Source organism: Meriones unguiculatus, chromosome 2 (genome assembly GCF_030254825.1).
Source record: "Meriones unguiculatus strain TT.TT164.6M chromosome 2, Bangor_MerUng_6.1, whole genome shotgun sequence".
Taxonomy (NCBI): Eukaryota; Metazoa; Chordata; class Mammalia; order Rodentia; family Muridae; genus Meriones; species Meriones unguiculatus.
The window spans coordinates 23,378,146-23,392,280 of NC_083350.1; positions in this window are offsets into that span (position 1 = coordinate 23,378,146).

Here is a 14,135-nt window from a genome sequence, read left to right on the forward strand (position 1 = left end):
ATCACAGCACAGCGCCATCCCATAATATAATCCACCAACTCATATCCCCACACACAGGAGTGTACATGTGGAGTTAACAGCGTGACAGGGGGCTAGCCCTAACTTTCACCACACCCTAGTACAAGGGCTTTCAAGCTTCCTAATGCTGCAGCCCTCTAATATAGGTCCTTATGTGACAGTGCCCTCCAGCCATTAAATTACTATCGTTGCTAGTTTGTGAGTGTGATTTTGCTCATTTGCAAATCATAATTCGAATACCCGTGTTTCCCGATGGCCTCAGGCAAACCCCTGTGAAAGGATCGAAACCTACAGGTTGAGGATCGCTGCTCCGGTACATTACGCCAGGTCACAACACCCCAGGAAACGCCAAGTCCCCCACACGTGGATGCAGGCAGGGAGGATGTGTGTGTTAGGTCAGAGCCTGTTAAGCTTTTTCTTGGGATCCCTTTCACCTGAGAATGTTTTACACACACTGGTGTATATAGTTATATGAGTGAATTTCACTAACAACAAATCAGAAAAAAATGGAAACAATTATACGTATAGTTTTAGCATTCATTATTGTAATAAAACAAATGTGTGTTCTAAGAATATGGGTGTGCCTATTAGTTCTTTTGCTGAGACCGTATTTGATACTGTAGGACATTATCTTCAACATCTTTTACAGTCGATCAATAGTTTGATTTTAGGCTGAATGTCATGACACATGTCTATAAGCCCAGCATATGGGAGGTAGAGGCAGGGTGATCCTGAGTTGAAGGCCAGCCTTGGCTACAGAGTGAGCCTGATGCTAGCATGGGCTACACAAGACCAGCAATCAAAAAACACAATTTTTAAAAAAATTAGTAATCACCAGTGCTGAACATGCCACTTTGCACAAACAATGTATAAAATGTATAAAAACAAAGTATAAAATGACAGATGTAGGTTTTAAAGCTATTGCAGAACTTGTTGGAAATTCTCTCCTATTCCCACGCTAGAATTCATCTACAACTTATGAAACTCAAGCCAGCAACTCAAATGCAGGCACTTTTTTTGCATGTGTATGCATTTGTGTTGTGCACACACACTCACACGCATGTGCCAGAGGCATGCCCAGGCTAGCTGTTGGCACTGAGTGTCTTCCCTCAATTGCTTTCCATCTTTATGCTGAGGCAGCGTTTTTCACTTGAATCCAGAGCTCACAAGCAAACCTGATCCAGGGGTCACTTTTCCCTGCCTCATGATTACAGACAGACTTCATCAGCAACCTGTCCTGGACTGTGCATGGCGCCTTCTAGTAGAAGCCCAGATTTAAAAGAAGAAGAAGAAGAAGAAGAAGAAGAAGAAGAAGAAGAAGAAGAAGAAGAAGAAGAAGAAGAAGAAAAGTATTTCAGGAGGACATTTACTCCTGCCCTTCACCGGTTTACCCTTCTCTCTTGTCATAGAGTTAATTTTCCCTACTGCTGCTGCAGCTGAGTCCTTCACTGACTGTAGAGCCAGTGTTTCATCTTGGAAGAGGAACCAGCAGCTCTTCAGGAGCCCTGCAGACTTCGAGTGACAGATTATGACTACTAAAGCACCCCACCTTGTGGGCCAAATGACTGCTGGTAGTCTCCCCAGTAAGAGACAGCTATTCTGGGACTGCACTGACACTGAGGCACCTCTGGTGTGATTTGGCCATTTGATTATTTTAAAGCTCACTTAATAAATTCTAAATAAGTATATGCATATATCCATATATTATATATATTATATATATGTTCCTTTGGTTATATTTCTATAGAGAACTCTAACTGAAATAGAAGGCCAGGGCGAGGTGAGGTACACTGGCTTGTGATCCCAGCACTCAGGATGCAGAGGCAGATGGATCACAGTGAGTCTGAGGCCCACCCATGTAGAACTCTGGTCTACACAGGGTTCCAGGAATGTGTAGGGTTATCTAGTGAGAGCCTTCTCATATTTTAAAAAATTAGATAAGTTTATTAATGGATGTGGAAAATTTGTACACCGAAAACAAGGATGTCCATGTATCAGAAGAGTTTATGCGTCCTGGAATTCATACCCTCTGAACTGATTGAGTCAGTGAGATCCCAGCCGTAACTCCACATGGAGGGAGGGTTAAGCTGCTCCAAAATTTCATTGGAAAGTCAAATGAAGTTAGAGATATGGAATACACCTAAAAAAAAAAAAAAAAAAAAAAAAAAAGCAAGATTGGAAAAAAACAAGATTGGAAGATCTACTTGCTTGAGGCTTTCTTCAAACTTCAGTAACCATGACAACATGATGCTGCTGCAGACCGATCATTGAAATAGCATATAGAGCCCAGAAATAGACCTGTGCTTACATATCAGCTGATTCCTTGGATTTTTGCAAAGATTGTTCTGAGAGGTCCCACCTTCCTTCAGCTTTCCTGAATTGTTACAGGTTCAGGAATAGCCACTCACTGACCCCTCAGACACCAGGCTGAACTCGACAGATGTTTATAGAACACAATAAAAAGGAATTTACCAGCAGGGACATAATCTGGCAACATAGACTATGATGTTGTTCTGCTTCTAAGGTAGGTTTTTATATATATATATAAAGTAAGCATGTAACAACTAAGTAACAAAACTGTAACCAGGTGTAGGAAACAAACAGCAACTAGGTAACAACCAGGTAACAAAAACATAGTCAAGTATCCAGGTATAAGAAGCAACATTATATCATTTTTCACTAGCTAGACAAAGCTCTCTTACTGGCCTTTAATTTGATTGGTTTTGCAGTTGGAGGACTTCATAGAGTGTCCAGGTAACAAAGAATTCAAAGTTTCAGAAATGAAACCATAGAGTCATAATCAAAATGGAGACTTGGAGGCAAAATGGCTTCTGATATGCTAAAAGCTACAGCAGGTGTTAACAGAGGGGCCATAGTTATGCTACAAAATAAAGTATGTCTCAACAGAGGGCCTATAGAATTTAAGCAGGTTGCAACAGAATGACTTCTTCTTTTATAATTGTTGTACAATGGCAAAATCAGGAAGTTCAATGTGTGCAATTAGTTTGCTACCATCTTATCACTTGCATAGATTTGTGTAACCATCAATCACTACAATCAGGATACAGAATTATTCTATCACCATGGAGTCTCCCTTTGCCAACACCATCACATCCATCCCCATGTCTTTCCTATCACTAACAACTGTAAACTATTGACTAATTTCCAACTAAATGAGTTTTGACAGTGCTACCAATCCAATCCCGTGAATGAATTAAATATGCAGAAATACATTAAATGTAGACCCTTACCTCACACTGTAGCAAATATCTTAATTCAGTGTGGATTAAACCTAAGCATAAAGCCAAGTTTGTAAAACTTTTAGAATGTAACAGAGAACAACTTCATAATTTTAGGATAAACAAAGCTTGTTGACTCATTAGACTTTATGAAACTTCTGCTCATCAAGAGACACCATTAAAAAAGGTAGCTGTTCGTGCATTTTAGATTGGAGAAACTATTAGCAAATTACATATCTGACGAAGAACTGGGGTGCAGGGAATGTGTATACACACAGGCATGCATATAAGAACAGCTACATGTCAGAGACAGCCCCTGTTCCCTTTACTAGGGAACCCAATTGGAGACTGAGCTGCCATGGTCTACCCCTACATCTGTGTAGAGGTTCTAGGTTATCTCCATGAATGGTCCTTAGTTGAAGGACCAGTCTCAGAAAAGACCCCTGTGCCCAGATTTTTTGGTTCTGTTGCTCTCCTTGTGGAACTACAGTCCCCTCCAGGTCTATCTCCCCCTTCTTTCCTAAGATTCCCTGCACTCTGCCCAAAGTTTGCTGAGTCTCAGCATCTGCTTTAATACCATGCTGAACTCAGTGGCTGACTCTTTGATCACCTCCTCCTGGGGTCGAGGGCAGCCTTACCAGGCCACAGAGGAAGACAAGGCAGATAGTCCTGATGAGATCTGATAGGCTAGGGTCAGATGGAAGGAGATGAGGACCTCCCCATCAGTGGACTGGGGAAGGGGCATGGGAGAAGAGGGAGGGAGGGAGGGTGGGATTGGGAGGGAATGGGGTAGCATGCTACAGCTGGGATACAAAGTGAATAAATTGTAATAAATAAATAAAAATTTAAAACAACAGTTACAACTCAAAAATAACTAAAATATTGAAAATAAAAGCAAAAACTCTGCAAATATGCAGTGAAAAATAATATTTAAATGACCAATGTCAATATGCAAACAACCAAGATATAAAAATGTGCCCTAGCTGGGTGTCATGGCACATGCCTGCAATCCTAGCACTCAGGGAGGCAGAGGCAGGGGATCTCTGTGAGCTGGGGGCTAGCCTGGACTACAAAGCAAGTCCAGGACAACCTAGGTTAATAGACTGACTCCACCAGTGTTGGAGAAAGTGCAGAGCAGTCAGGATGAATGAATGCTATTAAAGAGAATAGAACAGTACAACTACTCTGGTAAAAGATCTGCCAGAGTTATGTAAAGGACTCAGGTACTAAACTAGAATCCTTCAAGAATGCAGAGTTCTAGCTAATGGGATTTCTGGGGGTGCAACGAAACTTGAAATATGCCTTCAAAAGCAGGAGACACAAGAAGGTGGTGGATGAATACATGGGCAGAATGAGCATATGTTCTAGAGAAAGCACTGACTTTGAGCCTAATAGTAGGCCTGCAAAGCTTCTAATCCTTTCAAATTTCTTATGTGCTTGAAATCCTTCTTTTTCTGTTCACACTTCATAGTTGAATGCTGGGGTGGGGTGCTTTTACCAGCAGCTGAAACAAAAGATGAAATGAAGTTTGGGATGCTCTACATACTTCAGACTTGCTTCCTCCTCCACCCAGGGCATCCAGAAATGGATGGATGGTTGCTTCCTGGGCCTGTGTTTGACTGCAGGACTTCTGTGTGAGAGTTCAAAGCACTGAATAGTGTGCTGATGAGACATTTCAGTGGTAGGGTATATGCCACACACACACAAATCCTAATTTCAATCCCCAGGACCCCATAACAAACAATCACTGACCAATACACAAATGTTACTCTCATGAAACTGTACGTTTTCACAAGGGTTACAAAAAAGAAATTGGGCCAGCGAAACAGCTCAAGGGGTAAGGACGACCTGAGTTACAACCCCGCAACCCCACATGGGGGAAGGAGGCTGAACTATAAGTGTACCCACACACAAGAAAAATAAACAAGTGTGAAAATACTTTTAAGCGTTAAAAAGGAATAAATACACCCAGTTTCTAAGCACAGGTTTTCTGGGGAGTGGATTTGTCTTCTTTGTCTCCCCAAGCAAAGGAAGGACGAGCACTCCCAAGCTTCTAAAACAAGAAGACGTCTTGTGTAGATCCAATGTAGGAGTCGGAAACCCAGGGTGCTCCACTGGTCAGCACAAAGGCTTCAGATGGTCCGTCTCCTTTTTTTCTTGTCCTCTTGTTCACATCCACAGCCCGTCTAAGCTCTCAGCAGAACCATCACCAGGAAGTGTTAGAAATATGATGCAGTCCTACACAACCCCAGCATGCAGCCCTGGAACACCTCAGCAAGAGATCCCTTCCCCCAGACCAAAACACAGCTCTCGCAGGTAACACTAGAACACTTGAGAGTCTCTGAATGTCCTCCTCCCCCACCCCCTTAAGACTGGAGCTAGTTTTTAATTTTTCTCTTAAAAAAAAAATCTCTTGTCGTTTTTAATTCTGGTAAAATATATACAGCACAAAACATGCCATTTTCCAGGTGAATGGGCCTAAGTACATTTGCAAATTCGATTTCATGTTATCACAACCCATCCTTCTCCGGCACTTTTTAGTCTTTCCAGTTGAAATTCTGTGCCCAGAGAACAACATTTTTTTTTTTACCACTCCCTCACTGCAGGTTCTAATTTATTTTTCTATGAATATTTTGCATTTTTGAGACATCATCTCAGTATGTAGCACAGTCTGGACTCTTAATCACTACCACCATCATCATCACCACCACCACCACCACCACCACCACCACCATCATCACCACCACCACCACCACCACCATCATCATCATCATCACCACCATCACCACCACCACCACCACCACCACCATCATCATCATCATCATCACCACCACCACCACCATCATCATTACCACCATCACCACCACCACCATCATTATCATCATCATCACCACCGTCATCATCACCACCATCATCATCATCACCATCATCACCACCACTACCACCACCACCATCATCATCATCATCACCACCACCATCACCACCACCACCACCACCATCATCATCATCACCATCATCACCACCACCATCATCATTACCACCATCACCACCACCACCATCATTATCATCATCATCACCACCGTCATCATCACCACCATCATCATCATCACCATCATCACCACCACTACCACCACCACCATCATCATCATCATCATCATCACCACCACCATCACCACCACCACCACCACCATCATCATCATCACCATCATCACCACCACCACCACCACCATCACCATCATCACCATCATCACCACCACCACCACCACCACCATCATCATCATCATCATCATCATCATCATCATCATCATCACCCTACCATTGCTATCCCAGTACTAGGCTTACAGGCTCAGGCCACACACCCAGCTTGCTTCTGTGAACTTGACTCCTTGAAGTACTTTCAACGTGAACAGAACAGCGCAGTGTTTTGAAACTGCCTTGTTTCACCTATGACGCCATCTTTAAGGTTCGTCCATGCTGTATCATATGTCCTCTTTCTATTGCAGGTTTGTAGATTTAGTATTTCGTGTGTGTGTGTGTGTGTGTGTGTGTGTGTGTGTGTGTGCGCATGTGACTGTCTGAAGACAACTCTGCTTTCACCATGAGGGGTGGAAAGGGTTGAGCTGAGGTTGCGCCGCTCTGTTAAAGATGGGGCGATGCTCCACAATATTCCTAAGTGGCATTTTAATCTGGGGAACACTCGCGCCTCTCTAAATTGTAGCTGCTGTGAATAGCATGCGAACAATGTGGGCGGAGGTGTACATTTCTGAATTCCTGCTATCAGTTCCTCCTTATATGTTCATGTGTGTACATGTGTGTGTTTGCATGTGGGGTCAGAGGTAAAACGTGAATGTTGTTTCTCAGGATGCCATTCATTTCAATGTTTTGTTTGATTTGACTTGATTTGACCTGATCTGAGATAATGTCATTCCCAGGCTTGAACATCTCTGATCGACTATACTGACCGCCCAGCAAAACCCCACAGTCCCCAGTACTGGAATTATAAATATATACCAGAATGCCTGCTTTTTTTCTTTTTTTCTTTAATGTGGATTTTGGGGGACTAAATTCTGACCTTTGTGCTTGCATGGCAAGTGTTTTAGCAACTGAGTGATCTACCAAGCTCCTCATTTCTGTTTCTGTTATGAACAAATAGAATAGTTAAGAGGTTTTTTTTAAAACATTATAAATAGTATTTTTGAGAAGCCACAGAAATAATGCCTGAGAGGTGTTATAAATATATGGAACCACACAGACTAAATTCAGATTTAGAAACCTTGTAAAAATTATCTTTTAAAAATTTTATCATGTAAAAGATTAGATGTAACCCAAAATAGAGCAGCGTAACAAATTCACGGATTCTGAAATCTTCCTTCTTTACCTAACCCTAAAATGCTATCAGCCTCGGAAAACCATATTTGTACAACTCCGTTTAGATGGAAAGAGAATCATTCTTAGTAAGTGCTCCTACTGTTGCTTATTTTGAACTACAGATGTGATTCCCGCGCTATGGGAAGGTGGAGAGTGTATGCCAAATGATGCTTGCTTGCTTTTGTAAGTCATTTCAGAAATCCCTCAAACTTGCAAGCTGCATCTCACTAAAGATCATTCATTTAATTACAAGGCCTTCAGTGAGTCCTGGGCTCCTCCACTTGAATGAAGACACTTCTGGGCAGCCTCTGAGACCCTATTGAAAGCATCTGGGGCTAATTAGATTCATCAGGACATATAGGATCAGCACTTTTAGGGCTTAAAGGGTCAAAGGAGAAAGTACAAAAAAAATGGACCAAAAAATTATGCACGAAATCACAGTAAACGAATAAGTTAACTACCCAAATGGAGTACCACGGAGTTGCCAGAGCCACTGAGAACAAAGAATGGTATCCCCCGGATCGGCGTGGTCCTAGAGCAAGGTGGCAGTGGCCCTGAGGGAAGTCCTGTCTCCTCAGTTAATGAAGGCTCACATCAAAGGCCGTGAGGGAACCCCAACCAACACTAACGCTAACAAGGAGGAGTGGACTGAAATGCCCTTTGAAAGCGATCAAATGATCCCTGTGGGCTCTCTCAGAGAGAACGCAAAGAAGTCTGACATTTTCAAACATATAAGAAATATTATTTTAGAAAACTCCAGATAACTGGGTATAAGAATGTGAAAAATGTATCTGTGTCATTAGTAGCTGTGTGAAATGAGACCCCGTTGCTTAATAGTCTCCTCACCTGTAAAGCAGAGCTCCTCATAGTTACATGAAATCAATGGTCCCCATGTGCAGCTTGGGTGCTGAGATCTAGCTAACGAACTCTTCACTTTCATAAAGCTCACATTCCAGCGAGAGTCAGACATCAAGCCAGTTTGTTAGTGACAAAGAGGTTTGAAGGCTGGTTGATGCTATAGATAAAAACAGAACAAGAATGAAGAAAATATGAAAATTACAGGAAGGGCACTTCTGGGAAAGAGAACAGTTGGTGCAAAAGTCCTGAAGCAGGAAGGGTCTGGAGGTCCTAAGTATCAGAGGAGGTGGTCCCAAATCTGGGAAAAGGATGGGTCTTATAGAGCAGGGCAAGGAGTTTTGATTTGATCCTAAGTATAACAGTTGGTTTGAATTGGGTTTTATTCAAGGAATGGATTGGCCTGTCTTATCATTTGTTTTGTTTTGTTTTGAGACACAGTTTTACTATGTTGCCCTGACTGATCCAGAACTTGTATATGAGGCCAACCTTGAAATCATGTTCTCCCTGCCCTCGACTCCTGAGTGCTGGGATTACAAGGGTACACCACCACATACAGCCTTGATTTACATTGTAGAGTAGTTACCTGGCTGCTGAGTGCAAAGAAGAGAGTGAATTGTAACAGGTAGGAGACAGAAGGACGGTGGACTGAACCTGTATTAGAGAAAGAGAGACAAGGGGATTCACAGAGATACGGAAGAATTGTGGAAAATGGAGAAATTCTGGAGGTGAAAACTGGGATGGTTGCACAGCAATGTGAGTGTTCTTAGTGCCAAAGAATTCTATACTTAATAGTGGTTGAGATGGTATAGTCACTGTCATTACAAAGTACAAAAGTTAAAAAAAAAAAAAAAAAAGTAAAAGGCAGCCCTAATGTTTGTGTTTGGGATGGGCTCTTTTTCAGTGGGTGTGAGTGTGGCTGTGACCTGAGTCTGTCTTCACACCTCAAACTAAACTGATAAAACAGAGTGTGCTACGCTCTTGTTTGAAAAGGGAGTCTGGGGGAGTAAAGTCTGAGCGTGTGTTCATTTGTGTGTAACGCTCGGCGAGTGGCACTGAGTAGAACAGGCTTCCCAAAACAAGAAGGGAAAGACAAAAGCACGGGGCGTAGGTGTGCCCAAGGCTGCCGCACTCAGGCGGGTGTCCTCGGATTTGCCTTCTTAGTGCTCTAAGAGGATTGCTGAGCTTGGAGATCATCATCCCCTCAAGATAAATGTCTCTAGTGCTTCCCCCAGACACTCTGAATTCAATTAGTTTAATTAGAAAACAAGCAAAGAGGCATTATCTTAATATAGCTTTGCTCCCAGCAGCCCCCAAAGGTCCACTTCTTTGGTAGGTATTCAAATGCCTCCCTTTTATTTACATGTTCTGAAATGATGCAACTTTGCCCTTTCAAAGGAAGATGAGCATTCTTATCTAGCAGATCATACTTCTGTTCTAGTTTTAAAACTGATATTACTAGATATCTTCATTCCTTAGGGGGACAGGAGCTTTGAGATTCTAGGAAATGGTGGAACACCCCGATTTTGAATACTTGACAATTTCTGAGATGAAAGTGCTCCTACTGTTGCTTGTTTTGAACTACAGATGTGACAATAGCTCTGGGGAAAACCTGCCTGCAGCTCTCACAGGAGAGCGGGTAGGGGTTCTGATGCACTAAGGCCTTGTAGACCTAGTGCCTAGAGCTTTTATTACACAGAAGCTCCATGGTCTGGCACAAGTTACAAGAGCAAGCTCAGAAGCAAAACAACCAGGTTGGTAAAATTAGGGTGTAGAATGAAGAACTGTCTCATTGTCTTTGCACAACACATGTGAGGCTTGGGGGACTGGATACAGATATGGCCTCCATGAGATGCAGCCATGAGATGTCCAAGTGAGAGCCTGAGCATCCCAGAGTGGGTATTGAGTCCAAAGAAATTCCCAGAGAGCTGGAGAGTCTGGAGCCTCTTAGTCTAACCTTCACTACAATGTCCTGAATCACCTTGGTAAATCATTTTGTTTCCTGAAAGGGAAGGTGCCAGGTGTGAGAAAACAGAGCGAAAGAATCACTGAGATGTCCATCCCTTCTACATAGATGGCATCTATAGTTCTGAAAAATGGGGACTTCAATGAGAAATTAATTTTAAGTAGTCCTGGTTCCAAAATGATTGTGTCTGGGAAGCCATGGGAAGAGGCTGAGCAGGGCAGGGTTCTTGCCTCGTGCCGGATGGGCTGCAGAGACTTTCAGTCCTAGTTTTTGCTTAAAGAAGTGTTTGAAATAAAGGCTGTTACCTCCTCTGGGAAGCCCTACAGCTGCCAACCGCTCTTTGCTCTGGGGCGAAATGAACTCTGCTCCTCTGTGCTCTGAATGTAAAGGCTCCCGCGTGAGGCGGAAACAACTCCACAAAGCCCTTCTCCTCGTTGGCTCATGATGATGTGGACACAATCATTACTGTGGGGTTAACATTTAATTCAGTGTAGTCCGGAGATATGAGCATAGAGTGCACAGGTTGTAACATTGCTGAAAGTGGCACAGGACTTTCACTATTAGTTGACTTCTGCTGGTCATTTCTAAGCCCTGATTTGATTATTTTACCTTGTTTGTGGTCTCATTTGGGTTACTCCAGTGTCTCTTTTGTGTGGTGGTTTCAATGAAAATGGCCCCCAACACTCCCCACAAGGAGTGGCATTATTAGGAGGTGTGGCCTTGTTAGAGGACGTGTGTCATTTGGGGTGGGCTTTGAGGTTTCAGAACCTCAAGCCATGCCAAGTCTTCTCTCTCTCTCTCTCTCTCTCTCTCTCTCTCTCTCTCTCTCTCTCTTCCTGCTGCCTATAGATCAAGATGCAGAACTCTCAGCTACTTCTCCAGCACCATGTCTGCCTGGAAAACAAAACAAAACCTCTCAACAGTCCCAGCTAAATGTTTTACTCCATAAGAGTTGCTGTAGCCATTGCATCTCTTCACAGCAATAGAATCCCCAAGACACTATTGGATGTTGTGAGCTCCTGGTTTGCTGATGTTTTCCTGTCTGCTGCCTTTTCCTGTCTCCTACTCAATATTTATTCTTCTGCTTACTATATACTTAACAAACTCACTAATTGGAAATGGGAGGCACACAACTATTGCAGCTCATTAACTGAACTTGTTATATAGTCTGTAATAGAACACAAGTATATCCCTAACATCTGAAATATGAAAACTCTGCAAGACCTGAAACTTTTAGACTGCCAACATGAGGTCACTAGTGAGCAATTCCAGTCAGCACACATGCACAATAAAGTATTACCTTCAAGATTACAGATATAACATGTGTGTAAAATACACATGCATTTCCTGGTTAGACCTGGGTCTTGTCCCAATTTATCTCATTATACATATGCAAATTTTCTAAATTGACAAGAAATCAAAAAATTTAAATATTCTTGTTTTAAGCATTTTGATAGGGGTTATTCAACCCCTGTGGATAACTCATGGCATTGAAAACAACTATTTAGAAACAATTTTAGATGCTTAAAAATACGTTGTCACAACCTTCTGAGCCCTAGGTACAGGGAGAAGTCACTAAACTTCTCAAGACATAGTCTTGGAAAGTTGAATGTAGCACTTTATTAGTTCAAACAGGACCTGTCATCACTTGAAATACCTGTTAATTATAGATTGGCCATCACAGCTTCCTCACTCCCACATTTCTCTAGAGTATATATTATTCCCATTTTCCCTGGCTTCCAATTTTCTTACTTTACCTGCTTATCTTAGTTACTTTTCTATCACTGTGATAAAACACCATTTCCAAGACAACTTTTTTTTTCTTTGTCTTACCTTTTTTCTTTTTTAATTAATTAGTTTATTTATTCACTTTACATCTGAATCATAGCCCTCCCTCGTCTCCTCATAGGCCCCTCCCTCCCTCTTCCCCCTATCTCCCCTCCCCTACCTATCGTTCAGAGAAGGTGAGCTACACACACACACACACACACACACACACACACACACCACACCATCAAGTCACATCAGAACTGAGTGCCTCTTCTTCTACAGTGGCCTAGCAAGGCAGCCCCACCCGCAGAAGTGATCAAAAAGCAGGCAACAGAGTCCTTGTTAGAGATAGCCCCTGCTTTCCTTCCTAAGAGATCCACATGAAAACCAAGCTGCACATCAGGTACATATGTGTAGGAGGCCTAAGTCCAGTTTATGTACATTCCTTGGTTGGTGCTTCAGTCTCCACTGGGCCCAGGTTAGTCAGTTCTGCTGGCCTTCTTGTGGCGCTCCTGTACCCTCTGGTTTCTTCTATCCTTCCCTCCACTCTTCCACAAGGCTCCCTGAGCTCAGACCAACGTTTGGCTGTGAGTCTTAGCATCTGCTTTGATCTGCTCCTGGGTGGAGCCTCTCAGAGGACTAGGCACCCACAGTGTTGTTAATGGTGTCAGCAGTTGGCTCTCTCTCATGGGGTGGGTCTCAGATTGGGCCAGGCATTGGTTGAACGTTCCCTCAATCTCTGCTCTGTCTTTATCCTTGCACATCTTGTAGGCAGGGTAAATTTGGGGTCAAAATTTTTGTGGGTGGTTTGGTGTTCCCCTCCCCCCACTAGGAGTCCCACTGGTTAGAGGGTGGCCTCTTCAGTCTACCAAGGCAACCTTATAATTGAAGCCACTTATTTGGCTCATGGTTTCAGAGAGTGAGAGTTCATGGTGGTGGAGCAAGGAACAGCTGAGATGTCACATCTTCATCCAAAAGTGGGAGGCAAAGGGAGAGCCCTGAGAATCAAATGAGTCTTGTGAAACATCAAAGCCCCCCACCAGTGAAACATTTCCTTCAAGGGGCTGTGCAGCCTCATCCTTCCTAAATGCCCCCATCAACTGGGGACCCAGTATTCAAACATATGATCCTGTGAAAGACATTCTCATCCAAACTACTCATTTCACACCTTGTTCCCATAGGACTGAGGTCATACCACAGTGCAAAGTGCAGTTAGCATAACTCCAAAAGTCCCCATAGTCTTTTGCAGTCTTAATATCGTTCAAAAGTCCAAGGTCTAGTAACTGTAAGCCCTGTAAAAGCAAAAATCAAATCACATACTTCCAACACACAATGGCACAGAAAATACATTACCATTCAAAGGGAGGAAGGGGGGGGGGGGGAGAAGAGCAGGGAGGAAATACTGGACCAAAGCAAGCCTGAAACCCAGCAGGGCAAACTGCAGATCTTGTAGCTCCATGTCTCCTGCCAAAGGGCTTAGATCATTCAGCTCTTCAACTGAAATTGTTGAACACAGTATCTGTGTGTTGAATGACAACCTAAGTTGTGTTTTGCTTTAGTTGAAGCTAGAATAAAGTTCTCTTCCCTGAATACGCATTAGTTAGTGAGGAAAGGAGTCTCCTGAGTACTGTATGGCAGAGAATGGAACATTCTAGGATTAAATGCATCTTGTCTAATTTACATGCAGGTGGTTCACCGAGTTGGCTTTACTCAATTAAAGACTTTTTTTTTAAACCCAAACACATGACGGTGCTGAGAGGAAAGGTTACTAGAGATGGGGCTGGATGATGGATTTGATTCTCCGGGGACCTTTCCCCTGCTCCAGGTTAGAGAAGCCTCTCTGCAGAAGGGTGTGCAGTGGCTGAAACCGCGGGTTGGATACTTCCAGAAAGTGGACCCTGTACATACCCCCAAGATAA